The sequence below is a fragment of the Hyaena hyaena genome, unplaced genomic scaffold (genome assembly GCF_003009895.1).
Source record: "Hyaena hyaena isolate Hyena2069 unplaced genomic scaffold, ASM300989v1 scaffold_34, whole genome shotgun sequence".
NCBI classification, from domain to species: Eukaryota; Metazoa; Chordata; class Mammalia; order Carnivora; family Hyaenidae; genus Hyaena; species Hyaena hyaena.
In genome coordinates, this window is record NW_024080665.1 from 1,217,388 (window position 1) to 1,234,735 (window position 17,348).

Genomic DNA, 17,348 nt, shown 5'->3' on the forward strand with positions numbered 1-17,348 from the left:
GCAGGCTCCAGGCTGTGAGCTGTCAGCACAGAGCCCAACACAGGGCTTGAACTCAGGAACCACGAGATCATGACCTGAGCTGAAGTCAGCTGCTTGATCAGCTGAACCACCCAAGCACCCCGGAGAAAATCCATTTTCTTAGTTTTTTCAGCGTCTAGAGGTTGCCCGCCTTACTTGGACCCGTCTTCAAAGCTGGTGATGGCTGGTCAAGCCTTTCTTACATTGTGTCACTCTGGCACTCCCACTTTTACTTGCCTCTTCAATTTATTAGGATTCATGTGATTACACTGGGCTCACCCAAATAATCCAGAATGATCTCCCCATCTCAAGGTCAATTGAACTACAACCTTAATTCCTTTTGTCATGTGATCTAACATATCCTCAGTTTCCAGGGTTTAGGAAGTGGCCATCTTTGTGAGGAGGGGGCATTATGTTGCTTACCGCACTGGTGGGCAAGGAGATAATGGATCTGTTAAGGGTAGAGGGACCAGACTTCTCAGTGTGCCTGGGATTGTTCTGCATTAAACGTGTCATCCTGAAATGATTATTGATAGTGCCCATTTCTCTCAAAAACATTCTGGTTTATATGGTTACCCTAGTCATAGACTATTGGAACAGGAAGTCTAAGCCTACCGTTTTGCAGATGAGGAAACTAAGGCATTGGGAAGGGGAGGAACTTGCCCAATGTCACACAGTTACTGGCAGAGAGGAGACTGGGATCCAGATGTTTTTGGGTCAGGAGAAGGCCAATTTGGTGCTCAGTTCAGGCTGAAATATTTCTTTCATCAAGTCAAGAAGACTTCCTAGAGTAAGCAGTAGGCAGTCGTCAATGATGAAGATGATGATGCTAATTTATTAAATACCTCCTATGTTCCAGGCACTGTTAATTAAGGCTGAGTGCTTTATCTGTATTATCTCATTTGGTCCTCTCAAAAATCTTGGGTCATTTTACAAATAGAGAAACTAAGATTTAGAGTGGTCAGGTACCCAAACCAGAAGGTCACTAAGACTCAAGCCCTTTTCTTTTTTTTTTTTTTAATTTTTTAAATTTTTTTTTTTTTATTTCTAGGAGACAGAGAGAGCGTGAACAGGGGAGGGTCAGAGAGAGAGGGAGTCACAGACTGAAACAGGCTCCAGGCTCTGAGCTGGCAGTCAGCACAGAGCCCGATGAGGGGCTAGAACCCACGAACTGTGAGATCATGACCTAAGCAAAAGTCGGACGCTTAACCGCCTAAGCCACCCAGGCGCCCCAAGCCCTTTTCTTTCTTATTATAAACCTAGTGATCTTGGGATCCAGGAACTAAGAGAGCTGAAAGCATTGCTTAGGAAAAGCGTTGGTTTCAGGGTGGGGGTGGGGGGGGGAAGAGTGTGGAGGAGCTGCTGGCTTACTGAGCCTGTGAACCGATGAGAGAAAGGACATGAGAATGAGGGGGCTCAAACAGTTATGTTTAATTTCCACTGAAGACTTAAAACTATGGTCATAGCAGGAAGAGTTTACTTTAAAAGGTTTAGTTATTTTTCCATATCTGCTCAATGTAGAGCATTTGGAAAATACCAGCAGTGAAAAGAAGATAATAACAGTTGTGATAATTCCATTCTCCCAAAGAACCCCTGCTAAGACTTTGGCAAATTCGCCTACAGAGATTTTTTAAAAATAAGATATGTTGATGTATGGAAAAGTATAAGAATAATATTATCAACACCTGTGTACCTGCTTTCTGGCTTAAGACTATGCAGTTACATATATCATGTATATGTAACCATGTCTGGTCTACCTGTTGCCCATTGTAGTCCCTCCCGGACGAGAGGTCCTTCCAGGCTTTTCTCTATGCATATAGCGCTTACTTAGTTGCTGTCAGTGAGATTACGACCTTGTACCAGAAGAGTTCAGGAGAGATATCAGAGGGTCCCTAGCCCTCCGGCAGTCGGTGGTGCTTCAGTTTTTTTCATATGGAAAATAGCAAGCAGCATCGCACTGGCTCCACCTTCATACATCTGGCTCTTGGTGGCCTAGTGGTCACTCCAGCCTTGGTGATTCCTGCCCCAAGTGCGCGGCTGTGGACCCGATTCAGCCCCTCTTCTGCCCCCCTCCCCACCTGTCTGACCAGCATACTCTCCATCCCCCCTCTCTATCTCTACTTCTCCCTTGATTCCACTCCGCCTTCTCCAGTCAGTCTCTCCTCTTGTCATTCTCATGTCCCCAGGCATCTCCCCTTATGTAGGCCCCTGCCCCTCCTCTTCATGTTGCTCAGCCTGTCCCAGCAGCTGCCCAGGTGGAAATAGCAGCCAGTCCCCAAAGGCCTCCCCCCAACTTCCCCTGCCCATGCCTGGAAGTCCTCTGTTGCAGCGAACTCCTTCATTGTCAGGACTGGAAGCGTGGTCCCCACCCCTACTTCAGAGCTGAGGAAATAGGCAGAGAGAAAGAACGAATCTGCCTGACATCACTAGGCAGAGTGAATGACAGAATAGAACCAGAACCCAGGGGTCCTGCCTCTTATTCCAGGGTTCTTGAGACCCCTCTCGCTGGGTAGCACCCACTAGGCTGGACCCTTCCCTGCTTCCGGAGAACTGGTGTGTCATGTAGATGAGTCACTGCCACTGTTCTGTCTGGAGCAAGGGAACATCTGCAGCAGGAGCATGAAGGGGTGGGGGGAGGCCCCGCAGCTGCCATTCAGGGGCAGAGTGTCAGAGCTGGTGAGGTCTTGAACCCCACTCCTTCCAGGACCTGGGGGGGCGGGGGAAGGGGGACGGGGTGGAGGAGCCACAGCTCAGAGGGACTGTGCTTTGCTTTGCCCGGAGCGACTTGTACAATCTGTGGCCCTTAGCTGCCTAACCTGATTGTCTGCCCAAGCAGCATGCAGAAGGGGAGGAAGAAGCCCACTGGTCCTGAGGAGATACTGGCTTCTCTGCCCATGTCCATATGTCCTACCTTTCTTGTTTTCTGAGGTCCCTCGCTCCCTTCCCTCCCCTTCTAACTCTCCTTCTCAGTTTCCACCCCCCATCCTGTCTTGCTAGAGCTCCTTGGGAAGGGGAGGAGCAGCAGGAGAGCTCTGGGCGATGAAGGGTAGGAAGAGGTGCTGGGAGGCAGGAGCAGGCCTGTGTGGGTACTGTGAGGAGGAAGCCCATCTGGTGGATGGTTTTGAGGTCATCCTGCTCAAAGTCTTAAATACCAGATGACGAACTTGATCTGAACCTAAAAGGCTGCTGTAGGATGTATAGAGTCAGGCGACAACATCGAGGCCCGGCTCCATCATTTACTAGTAGTGCGATCTTGGGCAAGTCACTAAACTTCTCTGAGCCTCCATATCCTTATCTGTAAAGTTGGATAGCAGTAACATTTCATGTGCATATCAAATAAGACAATGCAAGGCAAGTAGCCAGCCCAGAGTTTGGCACACACGTATAACCATGGTAAATGGCAGCTGTGTGACTCCCGCAGACATCCCGGGCTCATACTGGGACCCTGTTGCTAAGACTGTGAGCTGCCCCCAGTTTCTTAGACCCATGGGGCCTGAACCTATGGAGGATCAAAGGTGAGGGGGACTCATTCTCTCCAACCTGGCCAACATAGAGCTCACAGTCTTTCTGAGAAGCTAGCTGCATGAAATATAGGGGCTGCAGTTCTCAGCAGTGAGGGGGTGATTGTGCCAGGGCAGGGGTGGATACGCTGAGAGGGAGCACCGGGAGCTGTGGGGTTAAAACAGGTCTGGCCAGACCAACGTGTTTTTCAGTAAATGCTCAAAATTCTGCTCCGGATGCCGTACCCAGCACAGGGCCAGGCCAGAGCAGACTTCAGGGAGTGGCAGAGGGCAGCACCTCCAGATGCATGCCGACCGCTCTCAGCACTGTCCCCAGGCAGCCAGGCGAGCTGCAGAGACCACAGTGCTGATGCTTCACTGCCACGAATCATGTGGCATTGGACAAGCCTCTCTGGCAGCCTCTCTGAATCTCAGGTTCCTCTTTTATGGACATAGGATACTCCTACCCCTGTGGTGGGTTATCTGTTCAATGAAACATCATCTACAGAGCACATGGCAAAGTGCTGGCCTAGAGTGCTCCAAGAAATGGTGGTGACTGGGTTTTGTGTGAACCTCACCTTCCAGACAGACAGACTGTGAGCCCTTGGAGGGCTGTGCTGGGGTCTCTTTCTCTTGTGCTTCTCAAGACCCAAATGGTGCCAGGTGCCCAAGTGGGGCTTTTCTGTATCTGTTGACCAAATGACGGAATAATCTGCTAACCTGAGTGAAGGAAGAATGGCGAGGATTTGCCATTTGGTGTTTTCACATGGGTGAGGTCATAAACGATGAATCACGTGTAATTGGATGCTGAGTCTCGGTGTGGTTTCCAATTTGTGATCTCATTTTATTCACACAGCCCCTGCCCCCTGCCAACATTGTGTCTTGTGGGAGGATTTGGAGAGGCTGGGATTGGTCTCCCCAATTTCTAGATGGGAAAATGGAGTTTGAGAGAGGCTGTGACTTATCTGGGTCACCTGGCAGTTGACACCATGGTTGGGCTGCTCCCTTCCCACCAGAGGGTTTTTGCAGGAGTCCAGTGGTAACTTTGGGTTGCTCAGGCTGCAAGGACTCAAGGCCCACTGAGGTACTGTGGGCACATTGGGGGTGGCGAGAGGACCTCTCAGGCAGCACAGCCTTTTCGGTATCAGTGTCTAAAGTGCAGCTCTGCTGGCCTGGCAGCCCCTCCAGAGACCTTTCCAGGCACAGCCGCGGCTCCCAGATTAGGCTCTCCTAGTCCATGACTCAGCCTCCTACTCGTCTCTGCTTCTCTTTTCTGTCCACCCTCTGGGCCTCCTGTTTAAACCCTGAAGACACAGAATCTATCACCTAGACAAGCATTTTGGTTGCAAGGAGCACGGGCTCTCTCAGGCCATCTTAGGATTCCTTCTCTGGGGTGGGTAGGAGGGGAAACACATGGCCTCATACTGGGAAGGGCTCAGCCATCAAGGCGACTCCACACGCCCCATCCTCCTCCGCTTTCATGTGCCCATTGCCATGCGGGCCTCAGTTTGGATCCCTGGAGGGAGCGTTCACACAGAATGAGCTCTTTACCCCTGGTGAGTTTATCAACTCCCTATACAGATTCTTCCTGGAGGCCACCTTGGGGCTCAAGGTAAGCTGTGAGCTGGTGCTCTCCCTACATCTGGTCTCATCAGTGGCTTCCCCTGTGCAAATACCTGCCCAGCACTGCTTCTTTGAAAGGGGGTGGGGTAACATCTCTATTTTACCAGAACAGAAGATGGTGACTACCCTTAGTGCCTTCAGATTGGGTTTGCCTCTACTTACCCTGGAGTGCCCACTGGGGCACAGTATTCCTGAGCCAGGCTACCTCTTACAGCACTTAGTCTCAGAGTCAGCCTAGAGATGGGTGCCTTTGTCTTAGGTGTGTCTAGGGTCGAAGGGGTGTAGAACTCAAAGCTGACAATGTATGTCCCCCAAACGGCCATTTTCTTTCTTTTTCTAAATGTTTATTTATTTTTGAGAGACAGAGGGAGAGAGAACATGAGCAAGGAGGGCAGAGAGAGGGGGACAGAGGATCTGAAGCAGGCTCTGCATTGACAACAGTGAGCCCGTTGTGGGGCTTGAACTCATGAACCAAACTGTGAGATCATGATTTGAGCTGAAGTCAGACGCTCAACCAACTGAGCCACCTAGGCACCCCAAAAATGGCCACTTTCATCAGAAGGTACTGTGCAGGCAGCAGGCTCTCTGAGGCAGGGGGTGCCTCTCTCTCTATTGCAGATGGCTCTCAGAGTCTGTGGGCAGAGTGGAACAGCCAATTACTCCCTGGGCCCACGGTCAGAGCCCTGTCAGCCCATAAGGTGTGTGATAGATGGAGACGCAAGGCAAGCATTGCATCATGGAAAGTTCTAAGCAGCAAGTGGAAAGATACAGATGTAGTGAGGCGCCCCTGTGAGTGCTGGGGAATGGTTGGAGTGAACGTGCAGGCCCCAGATAAGCTCACCCGGAATGAGCCCATTACGGAGTAGAATTAGCTGTGGCGTCAAAACAGGAAGAAATGGTACCCAGGTCCATATCCAGGGTGAGCCTGGGGTCTAGAGACCACAGTGGGGCAATGCCCAGAGGCTGTTGTGAGGGACCCAGCACAGCCAGGACTCCCTTGAGGGAGGTCACATGTCTTCACATCTGCAGACCACTGCGACCCCTCCCTGCTGTGGAGCCTGAATGGGGCCTGTGTGAAGGCCAGGAAGATTATAGCTCTGGCTTTCCTTTCCTATTCCAGGAATAAGCATTTGTGTCTGGTTGGATAGATCCATGGGGAGGGCTAGGCAGAGCAGGGTAGAAACTATCCAGTAGGGAGCAGCCAGCCTTCCCACGCCCTCTGTGAGGACGAAAATCTACCTATATCATATGTCCAGTGGATGCTGCTGAATCCAATCAAAAGCAGAGCACTACAGAGTAATCTGGTATTTCTAGCCATGGGGCCTCCCAGTACCCTCTTAGCTCTTATACATGGGGTCATCCAGAATAGGAGGCTTCCAGAAGCAAGTGGCTGGCCTCCTTCAAGCCATCCCCACTGATTTAGAAGGAATCCAAGGCCTCCTGAGGCAACATAGGGATGCTCTAGTCCCAACTTTACCAGGTGACCTCAGACAAGCTATTCACTGCCCGAGCCTCAGTTTCCTCAACTGCAACCTGGAGAACACAGATATGTATTCTGTTTCGTGAGTTTACAGCAGAGCTCTGTGCATACCTGAGCAGTTCTTGCTATTAGATTGGAATGGAATTTACCAGAAATCAGGGCCTACCTGTCCAGTTTACCTTGGTGTACCCAGTGTCTGGCACATACTAGGTGCTCAGTGAATCTTTTCTAAATATGCCAACATGGAAAAGGAGCATTCTGAGACTCGTTATTGATGACAGTCATTCCATCAGCCAGTAGAAATGCAGGCCTCTGGGGGAGCCTGGGTGGCTTAGTCGGTTAAAGCGTCCGACTTTCGCTTAGGTCATGATCTCGCGGTTCGTGGGTTCAAGCCCCGCGTCGGGCTCTGTGCTGACTGCCAGCTCAGAGCCTGGAGCCTATTTCAGAGTCTGTGTCTCCCTCTCTCTCTGAACCTCCCCTGTTCACGCTGTCTCTCTCTCTCCTAGAAATAAAAATATTAAAAAAAAAAAAAAAAAAAAGAAATGCAGCCCTCTGAAAAGGCCATCAGTTGGTAGACCGAGTCTTGCAACTGACCTGCTGAAGGAACCGGGGCAAGTCACATCACTAGTCCAGGCTTCAGCTTCCTCACTTATTTAAAGAAAGGGTTAGACAAGAAGAATTCTCAGGTAGCCTCTTGGCTCTCTGGTCTTGAGGATTTGCTGGGGGTGACCATGTGCTTGCTCCCGTCTGGGTTCCTTGTGGCCATGGAAACCATTCTCCTGGCCCTGCCCTTATCCCCTTGTGTTTTCTTTCTTCTTGGTATTTTTTTACTCAGATTGGGCTGTCTTCCTTTGCAGGAGTTTAAATGCTGCTTTGGCCTTTTGTATATATGTAGCCTACTTTCCACCCCAATGGGGGAGCTCCCTTGGGCAGCACTGTCTCCCCCACCCGCCTTATAGGCAAGACCATCTTCCCCCTCAGCCTGCACATCCCCACCCCCTTCAGATTGGGACAGACCTCATCTTCTTGCTGGGTCTCTCCCCAGGATCAGACCCAGAGCTGTGGCTGCTGCCCTCACGACGGGTGGGGGAGGGCAGAGTGACATGCTTGCTGACAGACCGAGGCGGGGCTCCTTCGGGAGTGGGCCAGCAGCCGCAAAGGTGCAGCCGTGCCAGGGGGGCCTTGCCAGCCAGAGCTATTTTTAGAAGCCATGTTTGCAAATTTTGTGTTAATAGTGTCTCTGTCCAAGCTCTGGCTCTCAGGACTGAGAGAGGGAGAGAGCCTTAGAGAAACCCTCCCTCCTTGTTCTCCTCCTCCCTGTCATTTGTGCTCTCCTCCTCGCAGGTGGCTGGGATTAGTGGGGTACAGCCGTGTGTGTGCAGCACACGGCGGGTAGGGATGGGGCGGAGGGGGGCGGGTAGAAGGTGGAGAGGCTTAGAGCTCAGGTTACTTGAGTGCAGTCTCAGAGGGGTGGCAGGACCCCTAGCCACAGGACACCTCTGTCAGTGCCCATGTCACTGGATGGGAACTATCAGTTGTCTGATCTGTCACCACCTTAAGCAGTGAACTTGAGCTCCCACCAGGGTCCTAGATCTCTCTGACAACACCCATCCTCGCCCCAAGTTCCCCAGACAGGACTTAACTGAGCCTGTGCTGGCCTCAGCTGAGCTCTGATCCCAGTGCATCTTCCTGGCACAATCCATCAAGGGAAGGGACTGGCGGGTGGCAGAGAGGTGAGCAAGACCCACACAGTCCCACCCTTAAGGGCCCCGAACTGACAGGGAAGGCAAGGTCATGAAGCATATTATTACCACTGTGAGGGATATTCCAAAGGACAAATGGTGGGTGCTGAGAGAATAGAACTTGCTCTAAGCTGATAACTAAAGTGTGAGCAGAAGTCAGGTGAGAAGTGGGTGGAAGAGAGATCCATATGGCTGGAGCAAATCCTTATCACAGGAGGCTGGAGTGTATAGGCCCAGAGGGTGAGCCTAAGGTTCAGTGATTCTGTGACCGTGAGGCAGGGGATCCCTCCAAGCACAGAGGTTTCCAATGAGAAGGCCCCCATCTTTTCTTGCTCCCCACCCATCCGCACAGACCTGCACCCCACTCCACCCCCAATACCCAGAGCAGCCCAGGATGGAAGGTGCCTCCCCTGCAGGGCAGTGCCTCTGTGCACAGCCAGGGATCCTAAAGAGGAGGGCTGGAAGGGACCTCAGAGACCCACCACCGGTTGTACTAGGGCCCTGCTTGAACACCCCAGTGCTGGGGAGCCCTGTCTAATGGACAGCTTGATAGGGAGTAAGCAAACTCTGACTAGGAACATTCCTCCTGCTGAAACCCACTTTCCTGTGCGACTCCATCCGGGGCCCTAGCCTTGCACTCCTCCTGCTGGGAGACAGCCTCCTATAACGCCTGGAGACTGGGTTGGATTCCAGGGCTGGCTCTCTCATTTAGAGCTGTGTGGCCTTGGGCAAGGCACTCAACCTCTCCAGCCTTCAGCTGTAAAATGGGGATATTAATGACGTTGGGAGGACTAAAAACGAAGTGGAAGAAGGTCTCACTCAGCCCAGGGCCTGGAATACAGTAAAGACTCAAACATTTTCAGTAATGCTATCAGGTTGCCATCATTACCATGCAATACACTGGGAAACTGAGGCCTGGAGCGGTCGACAGGGGTGGGCCTGGGGTCGAGGGCAGCGGAGCCAGCCGGGAGCAGCGCGCACGGGCCCAGCGGGGGCGGGCGGCCGTGGCCTCAGGGGCCCTCTCCCGGCTCCAGCCCCCCTCGCCGCCCGGGCACCGCTCCGCTGCCGCGCTTTACGAGCAAAAACAAACACGTCCCACAAGCGGCCCCTGTGCGGCACGGCCCCGCGCCCGCCAGCGCCGCCGCCGCCCGGTCAAAGCCGGCTTTGTGCCCGCCCCGCCGCCCCCGCGGCCCAGGCGATTTTAATTAGTGTCTGGGTCTGCGCCGGGAGATGGAAATCAAAGCCCCCGTTCTTCCAGCGCCCCCGCCCCGACCCCCGCCTCCTGCCTGCGGATCTCCAGGCTCCGCGTACCCCTGCTGGCAGTCGCGGGAAGTGGAGCCCTCCCGGAGCCGCCGCCTCGAGTTCGAATCGCGCCTTTTAAGGCGCACGGACCCGGGGCACGTCATGGGCGACCCGGGCCTCGGTTTCCCCAATAATACCAGCACTCGGCTCAGGCAGCCAGCTCTTAAAATGTTTCTGGGACGGCTGATGAGGTCTGACTCGGCGAGCAGCCACTAGTGGACAGGGAGGAGGAGAAGGCCTTGAGGGCTAGGGCTGCGTTGTGGACAGCTCTCTATGGCCCAAGCTTTGAACCTTATGCTCTTCAGGGTTTCTTAATTTTCTTTTTATGTTTATTTATATTTGAGAGAAAGACGGAGAGACAGAGCACAAGTAGGGGAGGGACAGACAGAGGGGGAGACAGAGTCTGAAGCAGGCTCCAGGCTCTGAAATGTCAGCACAGAGCCTGTTGTTGAGCTTGAACTCATGAGATCATGAGATCATGACCTGAGCAGAAGTCCATGCTTAACCAACTGAGTCACCCAGTGGCCCCTGCTCTTCAGGTTTCCCGAAGGGGTAGCCTGGACCTTTGGGTCTGCCTGGGGAGCTTGTTTAAAATGCCACAACCTGGCCCCACTCAACACCTACTGAATCAGAACCACTGGGCTTGGAGCCTCAAAATCCACATTTTGAACAAATGCCATGTTGATTCTGGTGCTTGAATGTGAGATGTGCAAAGGAGAAATGAGCCATATTATGTAGGAAAAATACAATCCTTGCTTCCAATCCCCACATTATCCTGACTGCAGTGGGACATTTGGCCCCACTACTTAGCCTCATTCCCCTCATAGAGCACCATTTCCTCCAGGATATCAGTGTCCTTGCTCACAAAATGGGCACAGACATGAGAATCAAAGGTGTCCTTGAGTGGGAAAGCCCATTAGAAGCAGAACTCCTAACAGTCCCCTCTCCCACGCTCTGCCATTAACACCTCTAAAGGTATTTTGGTGAGCAGGCTGTTGGCTGCTCAACACCCTGCTGTGGCTCCCAACTGCCTTGAAAATAAGACTCTGACTCCTTATCATGGTGATCAAGACGGAGTCCTTGCCGCATCTCCTGCTGGCGTTCTCACAGTCCCGCATCTTGGTACAAAGCCACCCTCCATTTCTACCTCATCCCAACATCTGTGCTTTCCTGCTTCCTTGACTTTGGCCAAGCTGTCCCCTCCTTGGAAATATACTTCCTCCCTACTGACCCCTCTACTCTATTTCAAACAGCCAGATTTTGTCATTTTCTCATGACCCTGTTGAAAGGCTACATCTTCCATTCCTGTCCCACCCCGGTCCCAGTAGGGTGTTCTTTACCTCCCATGAACTTTTTTTTTTTTTTTAAGTTTATTTATTTATTTTGAGAGAGGGAGTGCAATCAGGGGAGGTGCAAAGAGAAAAGGAGAGAGAGAATCCCAAGCAGGCTCCATGCTGTCAGCCCAGAGCCTGACCTCAGGAACCAGAGAGCATGAACTGAGCTGAAATCAAGAGTTGGGATGCTTAACTGACTGAGCCACCCAGGTGCCCCTTCCGTGAACTTTTTCAGCACTCTGTTCCTCTGTTAAGGCACTGGCTGTCTTTTATACTGGTTACAATCTGGGATTTGCATGTTTGATAAACCTGGTTTGTTACTCTGACTCCACCTCTCTGTGACCTTGGGCAAGTCTAACCTCTTTGAGCATCTGTTTCCTCTTTATGATTATTGAGGGGTTTCAGGGACATAAGGAAAGGGATAGTGCTTGAGGCAGAAGCTAGTCAGTGCAGGGTCACAGTTAAGATTACAGGCTCTGAACTAGAGTACTCGGGTTTGAAACCGCATTCCACCTCTTTTCATTGGCAATATGACTTTGGATAGGATTACTAAACCCCTCTTTGCCTCAGTTTCCCCAACTATATGATTGGGATAACACTAGTGTGGCAGAAAGCCCCCATGGTGTTCCCGTGATGTTCTCACTTTGTGTAATCCCTCTCTTTGAGTGTGGGTGGGACCTGTGATTTGCTTCTGGCCAGTGGAATATGGCAAAAAAAATATGGGATTTTGTAGAATTGAGGTTCCAAATCAGTTGATTTTGAGTTGCTCAAAAGGGAAATTGAGTGGGTCTGATGTGATCAAGTAAGAGACCTTAACAGAGGAGCTAGATCCTCCATGGAGTCAGAGACTCTGTTGCTAACTTTGAAGAAGTAAGCTGTTGTTGTAAGACTAGCTGGTAATCTCTAGGAACCGAGCGCGGCTGGCTCCTGGCTGACCGCCAGCAAGAAAACAGGGACTTCAGTCCTATGACCACAAGGAGATGAATTTTGCCAATAACCTGAGGGAACTTGGAAGTGAGTCTTTTCCCCAGGTGAGTCTCAGATGAGACCATACCCCCATGTATACCTGGATCATGGACTGGTGAGACCGTGAAGCAGAGAACCCAGCTAAGCCATGCTCAGACTTCTGACCTATATAAACTGTGAGATAATAAATGTGTTTTAAACTGCTACATTTGTGGTAGTTTGTGACCCAGCATAGAAAACTAATACAAATCGTATCCATCTTGTAGGGTTTTGGTAAAGATTGAGTGGGGCCACTGAGGTAAAGCTAGCAGCCTGGTGCTCGCTCATGGGAGATACTCAGTAGTAATTAGCTGCCCTTGTTATTATGTTTAGAACACAGCACTTTATAAAAATAAATTTTAATCACCACCTTACTAATTAGTGCATTTACAAAAATCATAAGACTTATAAAAGCAGGAAAACTACATTTGAGCAAACTTGCTGTGATACCTTCCCCTTGCTACGTTATGACTGTTAGGATGCTTTAGGCTGCAAGTATAAAAACTTGACTAATAGTGGCTGTCTTCGGTTGGGATTCTTAGAAACAGAACTTAGGGCAAGGAGTCATGTGAAAATGATGTGTATTAGGAAGAAGGTTTCCAAGACAAACCAGAGTGGAGAAGTAGGATTGGAGGGGGAGTGTGATATCAAGCCAAGTCCCACAAAGAGAAACTTCCTCTCCATCTTGTAGAGGAGCTCCGAGGACAGTGCAGGTCACTCCTCAGAACTGGCCAAATGAGTGCAAGGCAGCTGGAGGACTGACACCTCCATACTCATCTGTCATTGGTTAAGGGCCTCCCCGGGGGTGGGGCAGCGGTGTAAATTCCCAGGCTCTTCTAGCTTTTCATGCTCATAGGCAAAGTGGGCTCCAGCAGCCTGAAGGCCATCCTCTGACAAGGGGAAGCAGGTGCTGGCTGTTGGGAGTGAAAGCACAGTGGGAGCCGGTGTGTATGAAAATGTTAAAGGGATGAGAAGGTCATTGGCAGCGCTGCTGCAGTGGCATAAGCTATAAGGACATCTGTTGTTTGCTTAACAAGAAACGTAGGTGGTCCCCAGATTGGCTCAGCGTGAGTCATTGATGTCATTGAGGACTCAGCTCTTTACGGCCTCCTTCAACATGGTTGGTTTTCATATCCTCAGCCTCATGGTCACAAGATGGCTGCTACAGCCCCATATCTCATGTCCTTAGCTGATAGCATCTGAACTAAGAAGCAAAACAGGGCAGCAGCAAAGAGGCTTTCTCTTCACATGACTCTCTCCTTTGAGGAGGAAAATCCCTCTTTCAACAACCCACCAGGTGGGATCACATACCCAGCTCTAGACCAGTCACCAGCAGAGAAGAGTAGGTTGCTAAAGCTGGCTTAGGTCTGCCAATGGTTCACCCCAGGTGCTTAGCACCTGTCCAGTGGTGTTCCGTTAGCACAGAGGAGGTAAGGGAATGACTACTGGGTAGGCCTTCAAGAGAGTCTGCCACAGGGCCTCACTCTTCCTCCTTTGCAAAAGGAGAATATTGGTACCTGCCTCTGAGATTCATGGTGAGGATTAGATGAGCAGATTTTAATTGCTGTGTATGTCCACGCCTTTTTTTTTTCTCTGTTGCACTGAGCTCATCGAAGGCAGGGGCTATGTCTGGTTCACCCTTGCTTCAGTCCTGTTGACTTGACCCTCTAAAGAGTAACTCCATCAGTTTCTCTCCATGCGTTGCCACGCCCTAGTCCAGACTGCCATCACCTCTCACTGGTAGCTGTGATGACTTACTCACAGATTGCTCAGTTTCCATTCTTGGCTCCCTCTAAGTCTTTCTCCCATAGAAGCCTGATGGATCTTTGTAAGACACAAATCTGATTGAGTTATATCCCTGCTGAAAATCCTTCCAGGCTCAAGAAGAAGGGTGGGGGTTGGCGTTGGGTGGAGGGTGGGTAATGATATTCAGAGTAACTACTGTTTGGGATGGGCAATCAGAATAGGCACCATCATTGATAGCTATGCCAGCACATACTTCCTGAACATTAGCCCTGTTTTGAGGGCCGTAGGAGAGCTGGCCTCTGCCTGCCTCTTTGGCTTCTCTCTAGAGACTGTCTGTGCCACCCGCAACCCCCTGCTTCCTGTACCACCCTGCCTGCATTGGGCCAGTGCAACTCTCTTGCCAGCCTGATCTGCTTGCCCTTCCCCACCCAGATGTATGACTTGTCTCCAGGCTTCTGAATGTGCTATTTCCAAGAACTGGAACATGATTTCTCCGATTCTTCTGGCTGCTTCAGGTTCCCTCTATTCCAGGACACTTTCTCTGATACTCATCTCCCCTGTCACGGTCTCTCATGGCCCCTGTGCCTTCCTCTGTCAAAGCACTTGTCACTCAATCGCCATTGTTGATGTCTCTTTCTCTCTCACCAGACTGGGATCTTTCTGAGGGCACAGTGGGACACATAGGACAGTTGCATCACCTGTGCTGGTAGTAGTGGGTGGTGATAGTGGTGGTGGGCTTGGTGGAGGCAGGGAGGGCAGGACCACTCTCAGACTCAGGCCCCTCTCTGACCTTCCAGCTGCACCCCTACCCATAGCACAAGGAGTCCATGGTTTCAAGACAATGTGCGCCCCCACCCTCCTTCCCCACACTCTGGAAACCTAGAGTCCTGGAATTCTCTGCCCAAACAGCCCTAGTCTGCTTCCAGGACGGCATAGTCCTCTTCTCCAAGTCTGTTCTTTAAATCAGAGGGATAGTTTGCCCAGGGAGTGGGGAGAAGGGAGGTGGGCCTGTATGGAGCTTGGACATTTTTCAGTTACTACCCCTAGGTAACAAATTATCCCCAAACTGAGCAGCTTAAGACGGTTGTTTTTTAATGCTCATGAATTCCATGGGTCAGTTGGGCAGGGCACAGTGGGAATGGTTTGTGTCTGATCCATGATGTCTGGACCTTCATGGAAAAGACTCAGTGGCTGCAGGCTGAAATGATCTGTTTATCTGTATATAGGTGGATCATGCTGGTAGTTGGCCGGTAGCTCAGTGGGGGCTGTCGACTGGAGTGTCTCTGTGTGTTCTCCAGGTGCTTGGGCTTCCTCACAGCATGGTGACCTCAGAGTTGGTTAGACTTTTTACCTAGTGGTTCCAGATGTGAAGGGCAAGTGTCTCATTAGATAGGGCAGTACCTGCATCACCCTTTGTGGCTCAGCCTTAGAAGTCACCCAGAATAATTTGTTTCATTCTATTGGCTAAATGAGTCACAGCCCACCCAAATATAAGGGGAAAGGACATGGGCCAGACTTCTCAATGGGAGGAGTATAAAAGCATTGTGGACATGTTTTAAAACCACCAAAGACTTGCAGACTGGGGTGTCCACACCTGTGTGTACGAGGCCCTTCACACTACAGGACAGAATTGAAATGAGAAGCCAGATGGACCAAAAGCAGGAAGTCAGGGGCCAAAGGTCAGCTTTCCATGTGATTCCATGTTCCAGCAAAGAAGTCAGAAAATTTTAAATTTGAACTTGGCCTTCTAAGTCATTAAGAAGGTTTATTTGTCAAGGTAGAAAGATAGAATAAATTTATTTAACAGTTTATTAGTTTAATTTATAACTTTTAAATATTTAGGGTGTGATGTATAGGCCCCATTTGTTTTCCCTCCTGGGCCCTACAATGTGAGGAGCGGCCCTGGTAGTGGGGTGGTAGTAAATGGTGGTAGTGGCAGTGGTAATGGTGGTGAGAATGGTAGTGGTGATCACTCAAGGGCTCAGCACCCATCTGCCCACATTACTGGGCATCTGCTATAGGTCAGCAGTCAGCCACATCTCACCGCTGTCTTCACCATTAATGTCATTCTTCCTTCTCTCATTTCCTTCTTCAATAAGCATACATTGAATGCCTCCTGTGGACCAGAGGCTGGGGATGCAAAGATGACCACCACGTGGTCTCTGGCTCAAACAGCTTTCTGGCCAGTGGGAGAAGAGCTCAGGAACACATCATTGCAATACAAAAGCATGAGGTTACAGAAGGGCATGTAATGTTGGGGCAGCAGGGAGGCCCAGTGAGGGCTTTTTCTGAGGAGGACTCGGAGCATAAGCTGGAGTACTTACTGTAGGAAGGGACTGAGGAAAGACACCCCAGAGGAGGGAAAAGCATTTTTAAGGTGTGGAAGCGAGAACACTTGTTTAAGAACTGGTTTAGTGGTGATAGCTGGGAACAGGGATCTCTGTAGTGACCTGACTGTGTGTGTGCTCCATCTTATTTGAGGAAACTGTTCCTCGCCCATGATTCTAATCATGATTCTAATACCTCAGTCCTGACCACTATCTGTGTATCCAAGATGGACCAACTAGAGTTGTTCCCCAGAATCTTTCTATAGGAATTAGAAGGGCAGATCCTTTGTACCCTGTCTGACTGAGAGCTAGTAGGAGCCTGAGCATTGCAGTGAGCCGTCTGCTTTTTGAAAGGATTGGTTGGGAAGAACAGATTGGTGTGCAGGGGGTAACAGAATGTCCTGATGGCGTCAGAGTCTGTGACCCAGGTCTTCCTGGAGCCCAGATCTATCCCAGCTAGGTCAGATAGGGCAGCAAACTGGACCCTGGACCGCTGCTGGGAGAGATGATGGAGGAGTTGGGGGCGAAGAGGCAGCAAGAACCAGATCCTCAGGGGGCCAGGAGGGAAAGTATTGAAGAAGGGGCTTAATGAAGGAAACAGGGTAAAATCTGTGATTCTGATAGATCATTCTGGGTTGGTGGTTAAGACTTGCTGGGAAGGGGAAGGGAAGGGGGTTTCTGGTAGCAGGGGAGCTGATAAGAAGGCTGATTTCACCCCTAGCCCCGACATCATAGGGCACGAAGAGGGGATAAATGTGGGAGTTGGACCCTGTGGGCTCCATTAGAGCCCAACTTTAGGTTGCTGTTGAACCTTGGGCAAATCTTGTGGCTCTGTTTCGTGCCAGAGGTGATAAAAGTAGGATTGAGGAAAGACCTCAGATGTCCTATGGTCATTCAAGTAGCCTTGGGCTGGGGCCAGAGATCCAGGTCCTAATTCCCATTCTAGAAGGTCTGAGATAACTTCCTGTACACAGAAACCCATGCCACCCCACCCCCTTCCAACCTCAGCCTCCTGCAACACCTCCTGTTCATCTTTTATGAACTGGCCTTGCAGGAGGAGAAGGCAGGCAGGGTGACTTCCAGGGACCAGGGGAAGGGGGGTGGCCGGGGCTGCCCTGCCCAGAGATGCCATTGTGCCTGGTGGGGCCCCAGGCCTTCCCTTACCCCCAGGCCAGCCCCAAACCACAGGCCACGTCCTGTTTCTCAGAAATACCACCATTTCCCAGAGCCCAGGGTTCGTGGGGGGACAGGAGGAGGTGGCTTCATAGCCA